The sequence below is a fragment of the Mus pahari genome, chromosome 3, assembly GCF_900095145.1.
Source record: "Mus pahari chromosome 3, PAHARI_EIJ_v1.1, whole genome shotgun sequence".
In the NCBI taxonomy this organism is placed as follows: Eukaryota; Metazoa; Chordata; class Mammalia; order Rodentia; family Muridae; genus Mus; species Mus pahari.
The window spans coordinates 119836929-119851928 of NC_034592.1; the positions used below are offsets into that span (position 1 = coordinate 119836929).

Genomic DNA, 15000 nt, shown 5'->3' on the forward strand with positions numbered 1-15000 from the left:
TAGCAAAAACCATTCTCAACAATAAAAGAACCTCTGGTGGAATCACCATGCCTGACCTTAAGCTGTACTACAGAGCAATTGTGATAAAAACTGCATTGTACTGGTACAGCGACAGACATGTAGATCAATGGAATAGAATTGAAGATCCAGAAATGAATCCACACACCTATGGTCACTTGATTTTTGATAAAAAATTATATTTCAATTCGGAAAAAAAAACACCAACAACCAAATAACCCAAACCTATGTCCTTGTTCTTCTAGGATCTTACAAACAGACAAGCAAACAAACACAAAAAATCCACATTTTTTAATTTCTTTATTTGGTGTAATTAAAAAAACAATCACTGTTTAGCTTTGAAAGTATGCTTGAACAGGAATGTATTTAGGTAAAATTCTGTTTGTACATAACATGACAGCAAGACAGCTATGATGGTTCATTTTCACTGTTAGCCTGACACAGTCTAGAGTCACTGGGACGGGAAACTCAATGGGGTAATTACTCAGTGAGAGACCTGCAGTGTGGGCAGTACCATTCTCTAAGGAAAGGATTCTAGAAAAAAATTAACATATATACATACACACATATATAAATACATATACATATATATGGAGAGAGAAAGAGATAGAGATAGAGAGAGATAGAGAGAGAGAGAGAGAATATGAATGAGAATTGGGTGCGTCAGTGCTCTGTGCTCTTGACTGTGGATATGAGACTAGCCACTTTAAGTTCTTGTCGCCTTAGATTCTGCACAATAAAGAACTGTAGCTTGAAATTGTAAGCAAAAAAAAAAATTTAAATTCCCCCCTCCCCCAAATTTGTCAGGATATTTTGTTAAAGCAACAGGAAAAGAAACTAAATCAGTAGTTGCTAGTATTCCTACTGCACAAACTCATTATTATAGTCTGCATTTAGTTGAATCAATCTGCAAAACAACTATATTAGTATACAAACTATGCTTTAAAGACTTGTTTAAAGTCAGAGTTAATTTTATAGTTTTAACTACTAGTCAATCATTTTTAGAGTCCCTAGTTAACTAATGCTCACCAAAATGTTGATCAATGCAAATAAATATAGAAGCCCTAAAGAATGTCCTAGTAAAGCCGGGCAGTGGTGGCACACGCCTTTAATCCCAGCACTCGGGAGGCAGAGGCAGGTAGATTTCTGAGTTTAAGGCCAGCCTGGTCTACAAGGTGAGTTTCAGGACAGCCAGGGCTATACAGAGAAACCCTGTCTTGAAAAACAAACAAAAAAACCAACAACAACAACAAAAATGAATGTCCTAGCTGACCAAGAGAAAAGGGGGTCATGACTTGTCACATTCTCTGCACCACACAATGTCATCACATTCAGGTGGAGATGCATGTGTGCAGCAGCAGTCCATGTAAGCCTAGGGAGTAAAGTCCATGCTGCAAGGCATGAAATCCTGACAAGTTAACAAGGTGAAGATTGAAGAATTATTTCACCGGTTACTTTAGATTCAGCAAAATCTAAACTATAGTAATTATTTTTAATAAAATCGTAAATCATCTTTCTATTTTCTCGAGAAAGGGTCCCATGTAGCTCAGGCTAGCCTCAAATATCCTAGGTAGTCAAGGGTAACATTTAACTCCTGACCCTCTTGCCTTCTCTTCACACATATGTGGATTGTGGCATGTACCATCAGACCCACTCTAATCTAATAACATGGTTACCTTCCCAAAAGTTGGCACCAAATGTATGCTCCTGATTTTTTTCTGAATACATGTCTGGTAGATATTTTTTTTCAGCTATAGATGACTGAAGTATCAACAAAATTTTGCTTTCTAAATCAAGAGAATGTAAAATGTTACTAAAAGTATGACTGCAGACTACTTTCTCCTAAAGAGAATTAGGGCTCTTTGTAAAAATGACTCATTTTAGGCCTGAAGCAAAAACTACTCAAACTGAGCTCTCCACTGAAGACTACTTGGGTCACGTCAAAACTCAACATAAGCACCGACTTAGAAAGATGCAAGAAGGGACACTGAACACTGCAGAACTGGTGATGGCCATGGACTACACACAGTGTAACCACATGCTTAAATTGACACTGGATACCCAAACTGTAAACTGCCAGAGCACTGAAGCGTTTGGAAGGCAGACAGCAAGCATGTCCCTTTACCTTTTCTGTACAAATGCATTCTGGGCTAAGTGACTAATTGAGGAGGTAAAATTGAAGCAGAGAAGAAATGGTCCAGAATTTGAACAGCATAATTGGGTAGCCCAATGACAAGATGGATTGGACCATCACAGTAGTTGGTAAATTAAGCCCATGGATCACAGTACTCCATAGCCTATTTTTGTAAGTCAGTGTACTACAAGGGAAACAATTTTATGTGCAGTAGGAAGTAAAATGTTAACTTACAATAATTCTCTTTAGGACTTGAATTATATAATCACATCCCCTTGAATTCAGTGATTTCTACTCATAGATTATTTTGAACTACAAATATGCCTACTTTTGTCTTAAAAAATAGTGGGCTATTTGGATGTATCTTAACAAAAAATAACAGTTTATTTTCAGTTTAGTCTTTTTCTTCCTGGGAAATAATACATGATTGACCAGATTTAATGGAACTTACCTGAAACTGCAAGCCTGCGACTTCTCCTAGGTCTGACTCTTTGGTGGACTTGCGAGTCCCAGACTATCCAGCTCAGTGGTATCGTTCTTAGGAATTTGGAAGACAGGGCTACTTTTGATTCTGTGCCACCCCAAATGTATGAACCCGATTAATGGTACCATAACCATCAGAACTTTGTACTCTCTCCAGAGGTTCTGAAAGCTCATAGTCTGTTGACATCAGCACACCTAGGAAAAGATTAAAAGGGAAAATTAAATCAACCCCAAAACATAAATGGTCTCAAATCATGCCAACAACACAAACAATATTGTATTTCAATAAAATTTCACTTATTGGTTGGAGAGACGGCTCAGTGGCCTTGCTTTTCTTGCAGAGGACCTGGGTTTGGTACCCAGCAACCACAAAAACAGTTTACAACCATCTGTAGCTCCAATTCCAGGGGATACAACACCCAGGTCTCTGCTGGCATCAAGAACATATGCAGTGTGCAGACATATAATAAAGATAACTACTAATACGCAAATTTAAAAAATAAGTTGACTATAAAGCGATTTTTTCAAGCTGGGCAGCGGTGGTACACAGTTTTAATCCCAGCACTTAGGAGGCAGAAGCAGATGAATCTCAGTTTGAGGCCAACCTAGTATAGACAGTGAGTTCTAGGACAGCCAGGGATATACAGAAAAACACTGTCTAGAAAAAATGGAAACAAAACAAAGAAAAAAGATATTATTCAAAATTTTAGAAGGAGCTTCTGCTGGGGAGCACTGACCTAGAATTTCCACAATGGGATGAAGATGAACACCTCCCAGTGTGTGTGGACATTTGTCACAGGGGTAAATGAGCCTAGTGCATCACATTTAATGTTCTGAGCCTGCCACGGATTCCAGAGGTTGACTATGGTCTCATGCTACCTGCCCTAAATCAGAGCACAAGTGTCATCCATTCTGCTTAGATTAGCTACATTAACTTTAGCTTGTTTACTACGGAACATTGCTTGAATGAAGAGTTATACTTCCACCTTGTTATAGTCTTTTGGGCAACCATCCATATGGGCCACCAAAGGACAACAATGAACTACATATATCAGACCACAAGTGTCTTTAAAGTCTATTTCTTTTCTATGATGGCAACTCTCCTCTTTTCACGTCTGCATTAGGAGATTTTCTCTTCAATTCTTCAGTAAGACTTTAGTCAGGGTTTCTGTGATTGGTAGATTCTCAAGCTGAAAGAAAATGCCTTGTGGCAGAAATGAAAGTAAAATGGAGAGAAAAAAGGCAATTATGTGTCCTAGAAAATCCTAAACACTTGGGTTTCTATATCAGACTACTGATTTCTCTGTTCTATAACAGTGCCAGTTAAAACAATGTTTAGTTATTTTTTACTAACATCTTTGTTTTGTTCTTTTTTTTAAAAAAGAGATTCTTATTTTGTCTATGAGGTTTTCTGGGCGCCATCTGCTGGTATTCTGGGCAGAGTGAAGAGTTCCTTCTGCTTAAAATATATGAAAACAAAACACTCATGAAGAGAATACTAGTGAGGTTCTCAGAATTTACTGACCTGGCTCTTGTGCTTGGGGTGTCTGATATTCACTATTACTTTGTCGTTAATGAAAATGTTGATGTTGGATAGTTGTGAATTCCAATCATTGACTTGAATCGTTCTTTTAAAAATACTGCCCTTATAAAAACAGTTCTTGTTATTTTCAATTTAAGTAACAGTCCAAGTTTGGTCTTTAGTGCAGACACCAGGCACAACTGAAAAAATGGCTAGAAGAGAGGATCCTCAAAGTTTTCCTCTTAAAGAAACAACCTCCCAGCACTTGGGAGGCAGAGGCAGGTGGATTTCTGAGTTCGAGGCCAGTCTGGTCTACAAAGTGAGTTTCAGGACAGCCAGGGCTATACAGAGAAACCCTGTCTCGAAAAACCAAAAAAAAAAAAAAAAAAAAAAAAAAACCAACCAACCAACCAAACACCAACCTTTGAAGAAATAGCTATATCTAACTGGACTTAATCATCATGCAACATATAGTGCCTTATACGTACAGATTTAAAGGAAAGGAATCCATATTGTGTACATGCCTAACCTGTCCAGCATGGCAGAGAATAATGATTTGCCCTTTCCTATCACTTTCTAGACATCTCCCCTAAAATGGCACCAATTTTGTTAGACTTTTCTAGTCATGTAAACACATACACCAAATTAAAACTAAAATTCCACTCCCAATGAGCCAATGGTTCGCAGTTGAGTTCTACCCACTCTATAATCTTACTGCTTTCTCACTCACCATTCAAGGACAGCTTGATCAACATCTAAGTTGGGAAAATCTATCTGTTGTCAGTAAAGGTAATTAAAATAAAACAATACTGAAAGCCTTATATGAGCATGTCACTAACTATAAAGTGTAAAATGCAACTGATTAATGCCTGAGAAGTACCAACCTTCTGGCAGCCTGTGATTCATTAGAAAGGACACAGAGCTGTCTCAGATGTCTCCCATTCCATTTCACTGATTTTTAAAAATTATCATCTAATACTATTATATCTGAATTATAATTATCCCGATTGTCATCTGGCCTTGGCACTAGTGTGGGGAAAGGTAATGGAAATCATGTAGATTGTTCTGGATTAAATGTCCAGTTGCTTGGCTCTCAGTATGACAGCAGGGATTTTTATCTGTCCCTTGTCTGTTCTAAAGTCAAAGGGTTAATTTCTACCCTTCATCTTTTTTGAGATTTTCATTTTTTTTAATCTTTGTATGGATATTAATACCCTCTATTTCTTGTCCATTCTGTAACAATGTACCTGTTCTAGCTCTCATCTTAACCTTTCCTACTGCCTAGAGTAAGTAAGCGGTACTTCTGTTACCTATGGTCTAGTCTCATTTGCTACCACACTGTCAGTTCCAACACTATTGGTCCCTCTTCTATGTCAACCTACCACTCTTAAAGGTCATCTTCCTCTGCACGCTTGTGACCATTTTTCTCCACTATAAAGAAACAAAGGCTGTTTCTTTATAGGACCATTGACTGAACCATTGTCTCAGGACTAGGAACTACAAGACAATCGAGAAGAGAGCATTATAGCATTATTGCAGGTCATCCATCGTTCAGCAAAAGAGCAAATACTCAGATGACATGAAACTGTCTCACAACTAATCAAAAACAACAAAAACCAAACCGATCTAAATCATGAACACCAACAAATTTTCATTCCTTCCACACTGTGGTTATACCTGTATTTTATTGTGGGGTTGGGGGGGGATCAGGAAAAAAGAAAGAGAAAGCCGGGGCTGGAGAAAGATCACTCAGTAGCTAAAAGCTTTTGCAGAGGACCCACATCAGGTGACTCACAACCATCTGCAACTCTAATTCCAGGGGATCTGACAAGACCTTTAGGCCTTTGAGGGCACCTGCAACTCAGTGCACATATACAACAAGGTGACACACATCTGTACATACTTGAAAACAAAACAAGATTAAAAATATACTAAGCTATTCAACTCAGAAATCTGGATACAACGTATTCTCCATTTCCCCTCACTCTTCAAGACTGTCCACATCCTGTTATTTCAGATGATCTTCCCAAGACACAGAGAAGACACTTAGGACCTCTAAATGACGTTCTTGTTTTGTCGTAGCACTAGTCACCAGGGAACTTAGGAGAAATATAAATTCTCAGTTTACAACCACTGAAGCCAAAACTCCAGGGTAGTGTCTCGGAACATTTAATACAATTCTCAGAAAGTCCTAATGCTGAGTTTACGGGCGACTGTTTTAGTGACCTCCAGAGTTACTGAAAGCCTTTATATTCCTAAGTTACATAAAGAAGTGGGGAGTCATGTTTCTGTTTGTTTGGAAGACTTGAGTGACATTTTTGACTACAGGGTTAAAGTTTAATCTCTTATTACAGCATACAATAACCATCCAGATTTAATTTTTCCCAACTAGTTTTCAGAAAATCGAGTAAATCAGGTCAATATGGCTGAGGCATAAAACAGTGACTTAAAGGAATGAGCTGTAGATTCCTACCGCATGGACTTCAAATCTCCCCTTAATCCTCTTTACAACTGTACTGCCTCAGCTGAGTCACTGGCAAGAGTACTAATGACTTCCACATCAAGAACCTGGTGTGAAATGCATGCTCCTGCTGCAGCCTGGACTCAGTGATAGGTGAGTGCTGGTACTGTTCTTTCATCATCAGATAAGTAAGCACTGGTACTTTTCTCTGATTGTCAGTGATAGGTAAGTACTGGTACTATTTTTTGATCATCAGTGATAGGTAAGTGCTGGTACTGTTCTTTAATCATCTGAAAAGGGAGGATGTGTTTTTCATTTGCCTTTAAAAAAGAAAATTTGTTGTTGTTGAGATTACATATGAGACAGGGTCACATGTAATCTGTGCTGGCCTCCAATTCATTATGTTAGACAAGAAAATAAAAATAAAATATTCAGATTCCCCACGAAAACAGGCTTTGTGTTTGGGTGTGTGTGTGTTTGGGCGTGTATATGTCTATAATCAGAACATATGGTGATACACGGTAGCTAGCATTCAAGTGTGAAAGCCAGGTAAGCTATGAAGGAAATAAGAAAACTTTTAGAGCATAGAAAAGCTGCAAAGACAGAATGGACATCACTTATGTTTGTCTGATGACAGTTAATAAAGAGTTGCCAAGTGATCAGATGTGTGAATTTCTGGCTACCTACTCTACACATACAGAAATGTTAGGCAATAACAAAAATTTTGAGCAAACATGACAATCAACTTTAACCTCCATTACAAATTAGTTATCTTCAGAAAATTAAAGGTAAGCACCTCCAGAAACTCCTGCTTGAGTGATGTGATTATATAGCTAATCTTTTGTTTATAACTTACAAAATTAGGAAAATACCATATTGATCCAAATGTCTCTACTGTTCATTCCAATATTCTCGAGGTATGAGTGGAGTTACTTTTATTCAAGTGCTCATTTTCTATCCACACAGGCTGGCAATATTGATAGACTAAGGAAACTACTAAGGTGAATAAGGAGTGATGCTTGTTCTTTTTGCCAAGACCAAATATGCAAGGGCATCTAACAATCCATGATTCAACACTCTTTAGGAATGAAAGTAAAATAACTGATTCGAGTCTTTTTCAAAATCATACTTCTCTACTTCCTCTGAATTGCAATGTGTTTTAATCAATATTCTTAATATTTAGTTAAGAGCCATTTACCAGCCACTTGTTTTGTTTCTTTGCTTATTCTCATTGTAGACCAGAAGCTAGACAACCTTGGCTTTCTTAGTTCCTCACAGAGTGGCTCAGTATGACAGAAGATGAGTAGAGGTAGCTTTCTATTTCATACAGAGGACATTTTTGTATTCTACAATTGCAGAATCTCCATACTTTGATAACTTATCACATAGAAACCATTAAAGAACAATAACGAACAACCTCCAGACCACCTCACATCCAAACTGTTAGTAGTTGCTAATTTGGGGTAATCTCTCCATTGTAGGTGGTGCCTGTTTAGTATCAGTAGACACTAACCAGACTCTGGGTCCAATGCAGTGCCTGGGTCATGTTCAGAGAATGAGGGGAAAAAGCAAGAAATGATGAGATACGTAAATCTCAGAAACTGGCTGGCTACCTGACCAGAGGGTAAAACCCCAGAATGACAACTGCCTTTTTGCTTGCCTTGAGTCGTTTAGGCTGTTCATTTCCCCCAACGTGTCAACTTACTGCTTTCTCAAGATGCCAGCACCTCCAAATAACGTGCACCTTAAAAGTATTTCCAGTTCCTGTGGCATTATGGGCCTGTCATTTCAGTTACAATTCTTGTGCATGTGAGTTTGAGGAAGCTTTATTCCCACTCTACCTGATACTGGCCACTCCTCGTCACCCGCACCGATCCATCATCAGATAGTCGCATCCTGAAGCTACTTTGAAAGCTGTCCTTGGGCTATGCCGGTAGCCAGGTGCCTCTGTATCCCCGCCCCCAAATACCCTTGTCCCAACCACTCGCGACCTTTCCGTGCGGGGACGCGGCGAGGCCGCAGGCTGGCTTCTCCACCAGCGGCTTGGACCCTCTCACCTGCCCACCAGCAGCTGCACCTCTCGGCCAGGCCACCTTCGCCACCAGAAGCCAGAAACCGCGCTTGCACGGTAACCAACCACGCAGCGGAGCGCCACCACCTTTGCCCTGCGCCCCCAGCGCCGTAAGAAGCCGCATGCGCAACTCTATACACACACGCGCGCGCACTCACGCGCACCCCGCCTCCCGCCGAACCCTCTTCCCGGGTTTGCGTGAAGCTCCCGCAAAGGGAAGCTGCGGCCGTCACCGGAAATCTTACGGGCAGACGTGTATTCTGTCTGTGCGCGCTACCAAAATTGAAAGGCTTAAAGACACATCACCAAGAAGGCGGCAGAACTTGCGGCTCTCCGCTCTCTCGAAAGGTATTTGTAGGACGAATGACGCTGTTACCATTCCTTGGTGGCGTTTCCTCTGTTCTGACCAATCACAAGGCGCCTAGTCCTGTCACTCAGTTCTCAATTCCCACCTCTCTCAGGACGCCCTAAACTGTAGAGAGTGGCTCCGCCCTGCCCCTCCGAGTGACGTCAGAGGGTGAGCATGCGCAGACAGAGACTGTCGCCATGCAGGAAACTTCCGCCCAGTCTAGGAGCAGGGTTGGCTGAAGTAGGGAGTCTCCAATTCAGTGCCGGATCCGGTTGGTTAATTTCCTTGGTTTTCCCGTTCTTTTTTCTTCTTCAGGGATAAGTCTTTTATCCTCTTGAACCACCCGAAGCATTATGAAGTTATGTTTAAACATATTTTAATTAGCTTTTCTCTGGCACTGTGAAAGTCACCTTTATTTTTTAACGTATCTTTTACTCTTCCTCATTAAAAAGTATTTTCTACTCCTGCCCTATAGTTTTGTGATACGGAAAATACGGCTTTTGTTGTTGTTGTTGGTCCATCACTACATATCGTTGACCCACAGTGATACATTATCTGCCAATTGTATTCATGGCATTTCCAATCTCTTAAAAAAAAAAAAAAATCCGCTTTTGCCGCCATTTTTATTTCGGTCTCCGTAAAGCGTTGATAGCATCGACGGAAGCCATTTTTCGTTTGGGCAGTTCTTTCTGGCTTCCCCATTACCTTACCCAGGGCTTTGGCGCCATCGTAGGTCCTGGCACTGGCTTTCAGCGGTCTGAAGTCGATAATGCCATCTTGTGTTTGGGCGCTGGTTGCCTTCTCTAACGCGCGAGGGGACACCGGGAAACGGGAAGTAAGCCAAAGCTTCTGAAGCTTGGTGTGCCGCCTTTTTAGTCTGAGTTTTCCCGATCAGGTACTCTACTAGTCCACCAGTGACCCTGGACAGTCACAAAGCACACACAGCCCGAACCCACCTCCCGCCACCATCGTAGGTAAGAGCATGATACTTCGGATAACCCAGCTTTTCCCTCAGTTGGACTGCATTGTTTGGCCATCTTATACCACTACGTATTTTTGTTTTGGATTTTGGAACTTAACACAATTTTTCTCTTAGGTTTTCCTTCTCTTTCCATTAGAACTGTTAAACACCACTCTTCAGGGAGACTGAGATTTAAAGGGACAATAATGTTGAGGGAATTTCCATAGAATAAAAAAGCAAAATGGATGGAACAGCAAATTTGATCATTAATTGTATGGCTTTCTGCATCTATAGAGGTGAATATAGCTCCCAGAGGACTTTAAAATGTGATGTAGTTGTGTTTGTATATTCTTCCCATTCATTAATTCATTCACTGAATTTGTTGAATACTTAGCTAGTTTTGTGCTATAAAATATAGAAGTAAACTTAAAGATCAAATCCAACCAAACCTCCTTTTGCATTCACTTGCTTTGATATATTCAAAGCTGGGACCAGGAACATAATGTTCTAATGTTTGTTTGTTTGTTTGTTTGTTTGTTTTAGCACTGCTGGACAAGCAACTTCATGCTCTCACTTCTCCTATTTCTTGGGTACTGTATTTAACCATAATTGTAAGGCTAATACTCCAGTTAGTATGGCCTTGTTGCTCAGTGTAATCATCTACCAACCAGCTCAACATCTTCTGGGAGCATGTTTCTTGGAATGAGTAGAATCTGCACTTGGGCACAGTATGATATTGATTTGGAAACTTCGGACTGTGGCTTACCTTAGCTTTTTGTAACACCGGGCTTTCTTCTGTGTCTTCTTGTATGAGAAATCAAAATCAGGAGTTCTCAACCTTGGCTGCCCATGACAGTCACCTGGGGAGCTTCTAAACCAGACTTCAGACCAGTTGCAGATAGAAATCGAGATTCTGGAATATAGATGACACTAAGGTATTTGAGACATGTTTTTCATGCTGTTAGGAGTAAGACTGCTTTTCACTTTCCCTCTTGGTTTTACTTAAAATACCATGATGACAGGGAGGATTAGGTTGGGTGGGTGGTGAACCAGCTTCCCAGTGACTGGTTACCTTGTCAACCAGCTTCCCAGTAATTGTTACTTTGCCATAGATGTTTCCTTAGTCTATTAAGTGGGAAAGAAGAATGAACACCATTTGTTTTACTCAGTCTCACATGAATGTTTCCATTGTGGATATGCATGTTTTATGAGTATGAAGGAAAACATTATTACACTGAAATATTGCTTGTTTGCAGTTTTTACTGTGGTACTAAGGAGAGTGATGGAGTGTGGATGGGTTAAAAAAAAAAAACAGTTGTGAAACGTCCTCCCTGCCTGCACATCCTACTTCCTTCACCCCAGCTCCAGCTTTGAGATCTAAGACCCACCCTTATGCTTGAGTTTCCTAACTTGTAAGGTAGGACTCCTATTAGCTAAGTTAATACAAGCAATGTGCTTCTTAAGTACCTCGAATTGGCTGGAGAGCTAAGCTGTATGCTGTTCTAGAGAACCTGAGTTTAGTTCCTAACACCTATGTCAGGCATTTAACAATTGCCTGTAACTCCAGCTTCTTGGGAACTCAGAGGTTTTCAATGTCTGCGGGTGTCTACACTTACATGTGCAAAGCTGCACACAGGCACACCCCCATGCACATAATTTAAAAAAATATCTTTTAAGAAGGACCTGGCATATACTAACAGTTATGAAAATATTACCTGTAGCTATATATTTTATTCTATTATAATTAAAAGTTTTGGATTATTAAGATTTTAATTATACATTCCCATGACTGAAATTCTTTGGCTCTCCACTTTGTGTATCAATTTGAAAAAGAAGGTGGTCTGAATACATTACCCAAGGCCAGGAAGATGATTTTTAAATAATTTTTTTTTAAATTGAAAGATCTTCTTTTAAACATAGCCTTATTGAGATAGAATTGTAGTGCAAATAACAGTATTTATTTAAAATGTACCATGTGATGTGTTTTACATCTATCCACTGGTGAATTGCCATCACAGTGAAATAATGAACGTATCCATCACCCGCAGAAGTTTGACGGTGCTCCTTGGTAATTCCTCTAGCTGTTGTTTTCTAGGCAGCTGCCGACCTGTCAGTATACACACGCATTTCCTAGATTCTTATTTCAAAGGAATCTTCTACTACACGTTTGTAATTTGAGAGGGAGTATGAGTAATTATTTTGAGAACCATCTTTGTTATATTGATAGCTCATTTCTTTCTTTCTTTTTTTTTTTTTTTTTTTTTTTTTTTTCTCCTAGTTTTTTCTTTTGTGGTGCTGCAAATTGAAGTCAGGGCTTAGTGCTTGTTAGGCAAGTGCTTTATCACAGAGCTACATCCAGAGACTCTTCAGCCTGTTTGAATTGCTAACTGCTATTAGTGTGTGGCTACACAGTCATTGGTACAATTCCCTAACTGAATAACCACTGAGATTTTTGTTTTCAGTGTGCTCATTTTCACATTACTATGTTCTTCTCCAGCTTATTTGAATAGAAAAAAAGTTATTAAAGTTATTTAGTGCTGTCTATATACTATGAAAACAGAAGAATATAGTGGTAAAACATTTTGTGTTGGGATTTTACCTTTCTCTTATATAGTTTATGCCTTAATTGAATGAAATATGACGTTTTAGAAATGCAAAATATGTAGCTGGAGATGTAGCTCAATGGTAGAGTTCTTGCCTAATGCATGTGGCCCTGGATCTAACCTGCGACTCAGTATTTAAAAAAACCAAGAAAAATCAGGTCTCAGGATTGAACCTTTCACTGGCTAGGCAAGCACTCTTATCACTGAGTTATTATTCTAGCTACATCCCTCCCCCTTTCCCCAACATTTTAGTTTTGAAACATAGTCTTTCTAAGTTGCCCAGGATAACTTGTAATTTCTATCAGTCTCTGGAGTAACTGGGACCACAGGCTTGACCAACTGGATTATTTATTTTTATTCAATTTTTAAATTATGTATATGCATATGTATCTATGTGTGGTTATGTGTGAGTGCAGGTGCCTGTAGAGCTCAGGACAGGGTATTGGATCTCCTGGAGCTGGAGTTACAGATGGTTGTGCGCTGCTGAGATAGGTAGGGACTTACTCATGTGTGTCCAATGCAAGAACAACAAGGACTCCTACTGCTGAGACATTTCTCTAGGCCTAATTATTATCTCTTGATATGTATGTGTCTAATCATTTAATCTACCTTAAATCTTTAAAGTTTGCTATGACTATGTTACTTTAAGGATTCTGGACAATAATCCATGTACATTAGAGACCTATGAGATATCACAGTAAAGATTTACGAAGCCACACCAGAGACATCACAGAGCTCCCAGAATACCACTTATATTTTAAGGCTTAGTGTTTCTGCTATAGAAAAATGGCCCATCAGTTTCTTTTAATAGTACTGACATCCACTGTGTTAAAATAAACCAAAGTTGGCTTAAAGTTGGATTTAATTTATGTTACTATGGGGGCACTATAAAATACAGCTTTTAAAACATCTTGGATATAAAAGTTAATTTATGTCACTTTGATTTATTCTCTAGAAAATATTAATGTTTTGTAACTCAAAATATTTTAAATTGGCATGTCATAGAAAAAGGTTTGGCTTCCTGAGTTTTGACTTATGTGGAGTTATATAACCACCACTGAAATTGTGCTATAGACCATGTCTGTCACCAGTCTCTATCTCCCACCCAACAGTTCCCAGCCAATTTCTCCAGCTACCCCCATGTCCCTCTGTCCTTCAACCCTTACCAACCAGTGAACCAATGGTATATTCTCTAATTGATACAGTTTTTGCACAAGAAAGGAATAGATTTTAAGAAGAGTATGTTAATGATTATCAGAATGCCTTTTGTTTGTTTTTTCTATGAAGCTGATTGAGAAGTAGTAATTATCAGAATGAACTTTAGGTTATAAAGTAAGTTGCATGATGTCTGCTTGTACATTAATGGCTCTGTTTATGGCTAATCATCCACAGAGATTCAGGCACAGAGCCAGTTATTGACATATATACTCTCAGAGAACTATTTCATGGGAAGAACTCGAGACACAGAGTTGAATAGACTCAGGCTATATGAAAAAGCAGCATTTAGAAGGCTGTGCTTTGCTAGAGTCTGAACACATGATTGGAGTGCATGAGGGCATCTGTGTGTGTGCTTTTGATAATGGATCAATGATAAATAGATGTGGACTATCAGCTTCCCATGCAGGGTTTACTGGGCTGAAGACTCAGCACGAAGGGGAGCCCTAAATCTTGAGTCATATGATTGGGATGACCATCAAATGACAGAAAAGTAGAATCCATACTTGGGATTGATCCTGTTATATTATTTTAACATCTGATCAACATTTAATAACAAAGGAAAGAAAAAAAGTTAGATTTTGTTGTTTGAATGATGTTTTCCTTGTTGATGCTTGTTTTGGTTTGTTCTTTATAGGCATACTGGGCATTCAAGGCTGGCTCCGAAGTCATAGGAGCAGCCAATTCTCTTTACACTTTTAACCTTTATCTAAGTTGTCACTGGTAAGAGGTGTTTTTTTGTTTGTTTGTTTGTTTTTTTGTTTTGTTTTGTTCATATGTCACTCATTGACCTTTTATTAAAGTTTGTTCCTCGGTATGAGAGTTTAATAACAAAAGTGTGTTTGGTTGAATAGTGATGGTTTCATACGTTTTAAACTATAGCTGTAACATCAGAAATCCTAGGCCCCTGCAGTTTTTTGTTCTACTCCAATAGCTAGAGAGCTTTTTAAGATGATAGAAGCACAATAATTTGCTAGCTAAAATTTGAAATGGAGAGGTTGGAAGCCTAGAGTTAACATTTGGCCTCTTAAACTAGGGTGACTGCTTTGGAAAGCTTGTCACACAGGCCAGAAATACTTAAAGAAAGACAAATGAGGATTTTGCATGGCCCTAGATTTTTCCCACAGAATAATCTAGAAGGTCACTGACTTTCTTTATTTGAGTTTATCTCTGTTCTGTATTT

At 39.1% G+C, this 15000-nt stretch overlaps 2 protein-coding genes across 6 annotated transcripts in view; one reads left to right on the top strand and one right to left on the bottom strand.

The window, feature by feature from the left end:
* Mkks (McKusick-Kaufman syndrome) overlaps positions 1 to 9058 on the bottom strand; it is an 18656-nt gene extending 9598 nt beyond the window's left edge. For 2 of the 5 annotated variants that reach the window (XM_021192279.2, XM_029536084.1), the window contains exons 1-2: positions 8676 to 9058; positions 2604 to 2830 (exon numbers count right to left, since the gene is read on the bottom strand). The gene's annotated coding sequence lies outside the window, so the exon portion shown is untranslated. The other 3 variants (XM_021192280.2, XM_029536083.1, XM_029536082.1) reach the window with 3 other exon arrangements.
* Positions 9059 to 9865: 807 nt separating this feature from the next.
* Positions 9866 to 15000, top strand: part of Slx4ip (SLX4 interacting protein) — a 161842-nt gene continuing 156707 nt past the window's right edge. The window contains exon 1 of the mRNA XM_021192284.2: positions 9866 to 10012. The gene's annotated coding sequence lies outside the window, so the exon portion shown is untranslated. The remainder of the gene's footprint in view (positions 10013 to 15000) is intronic.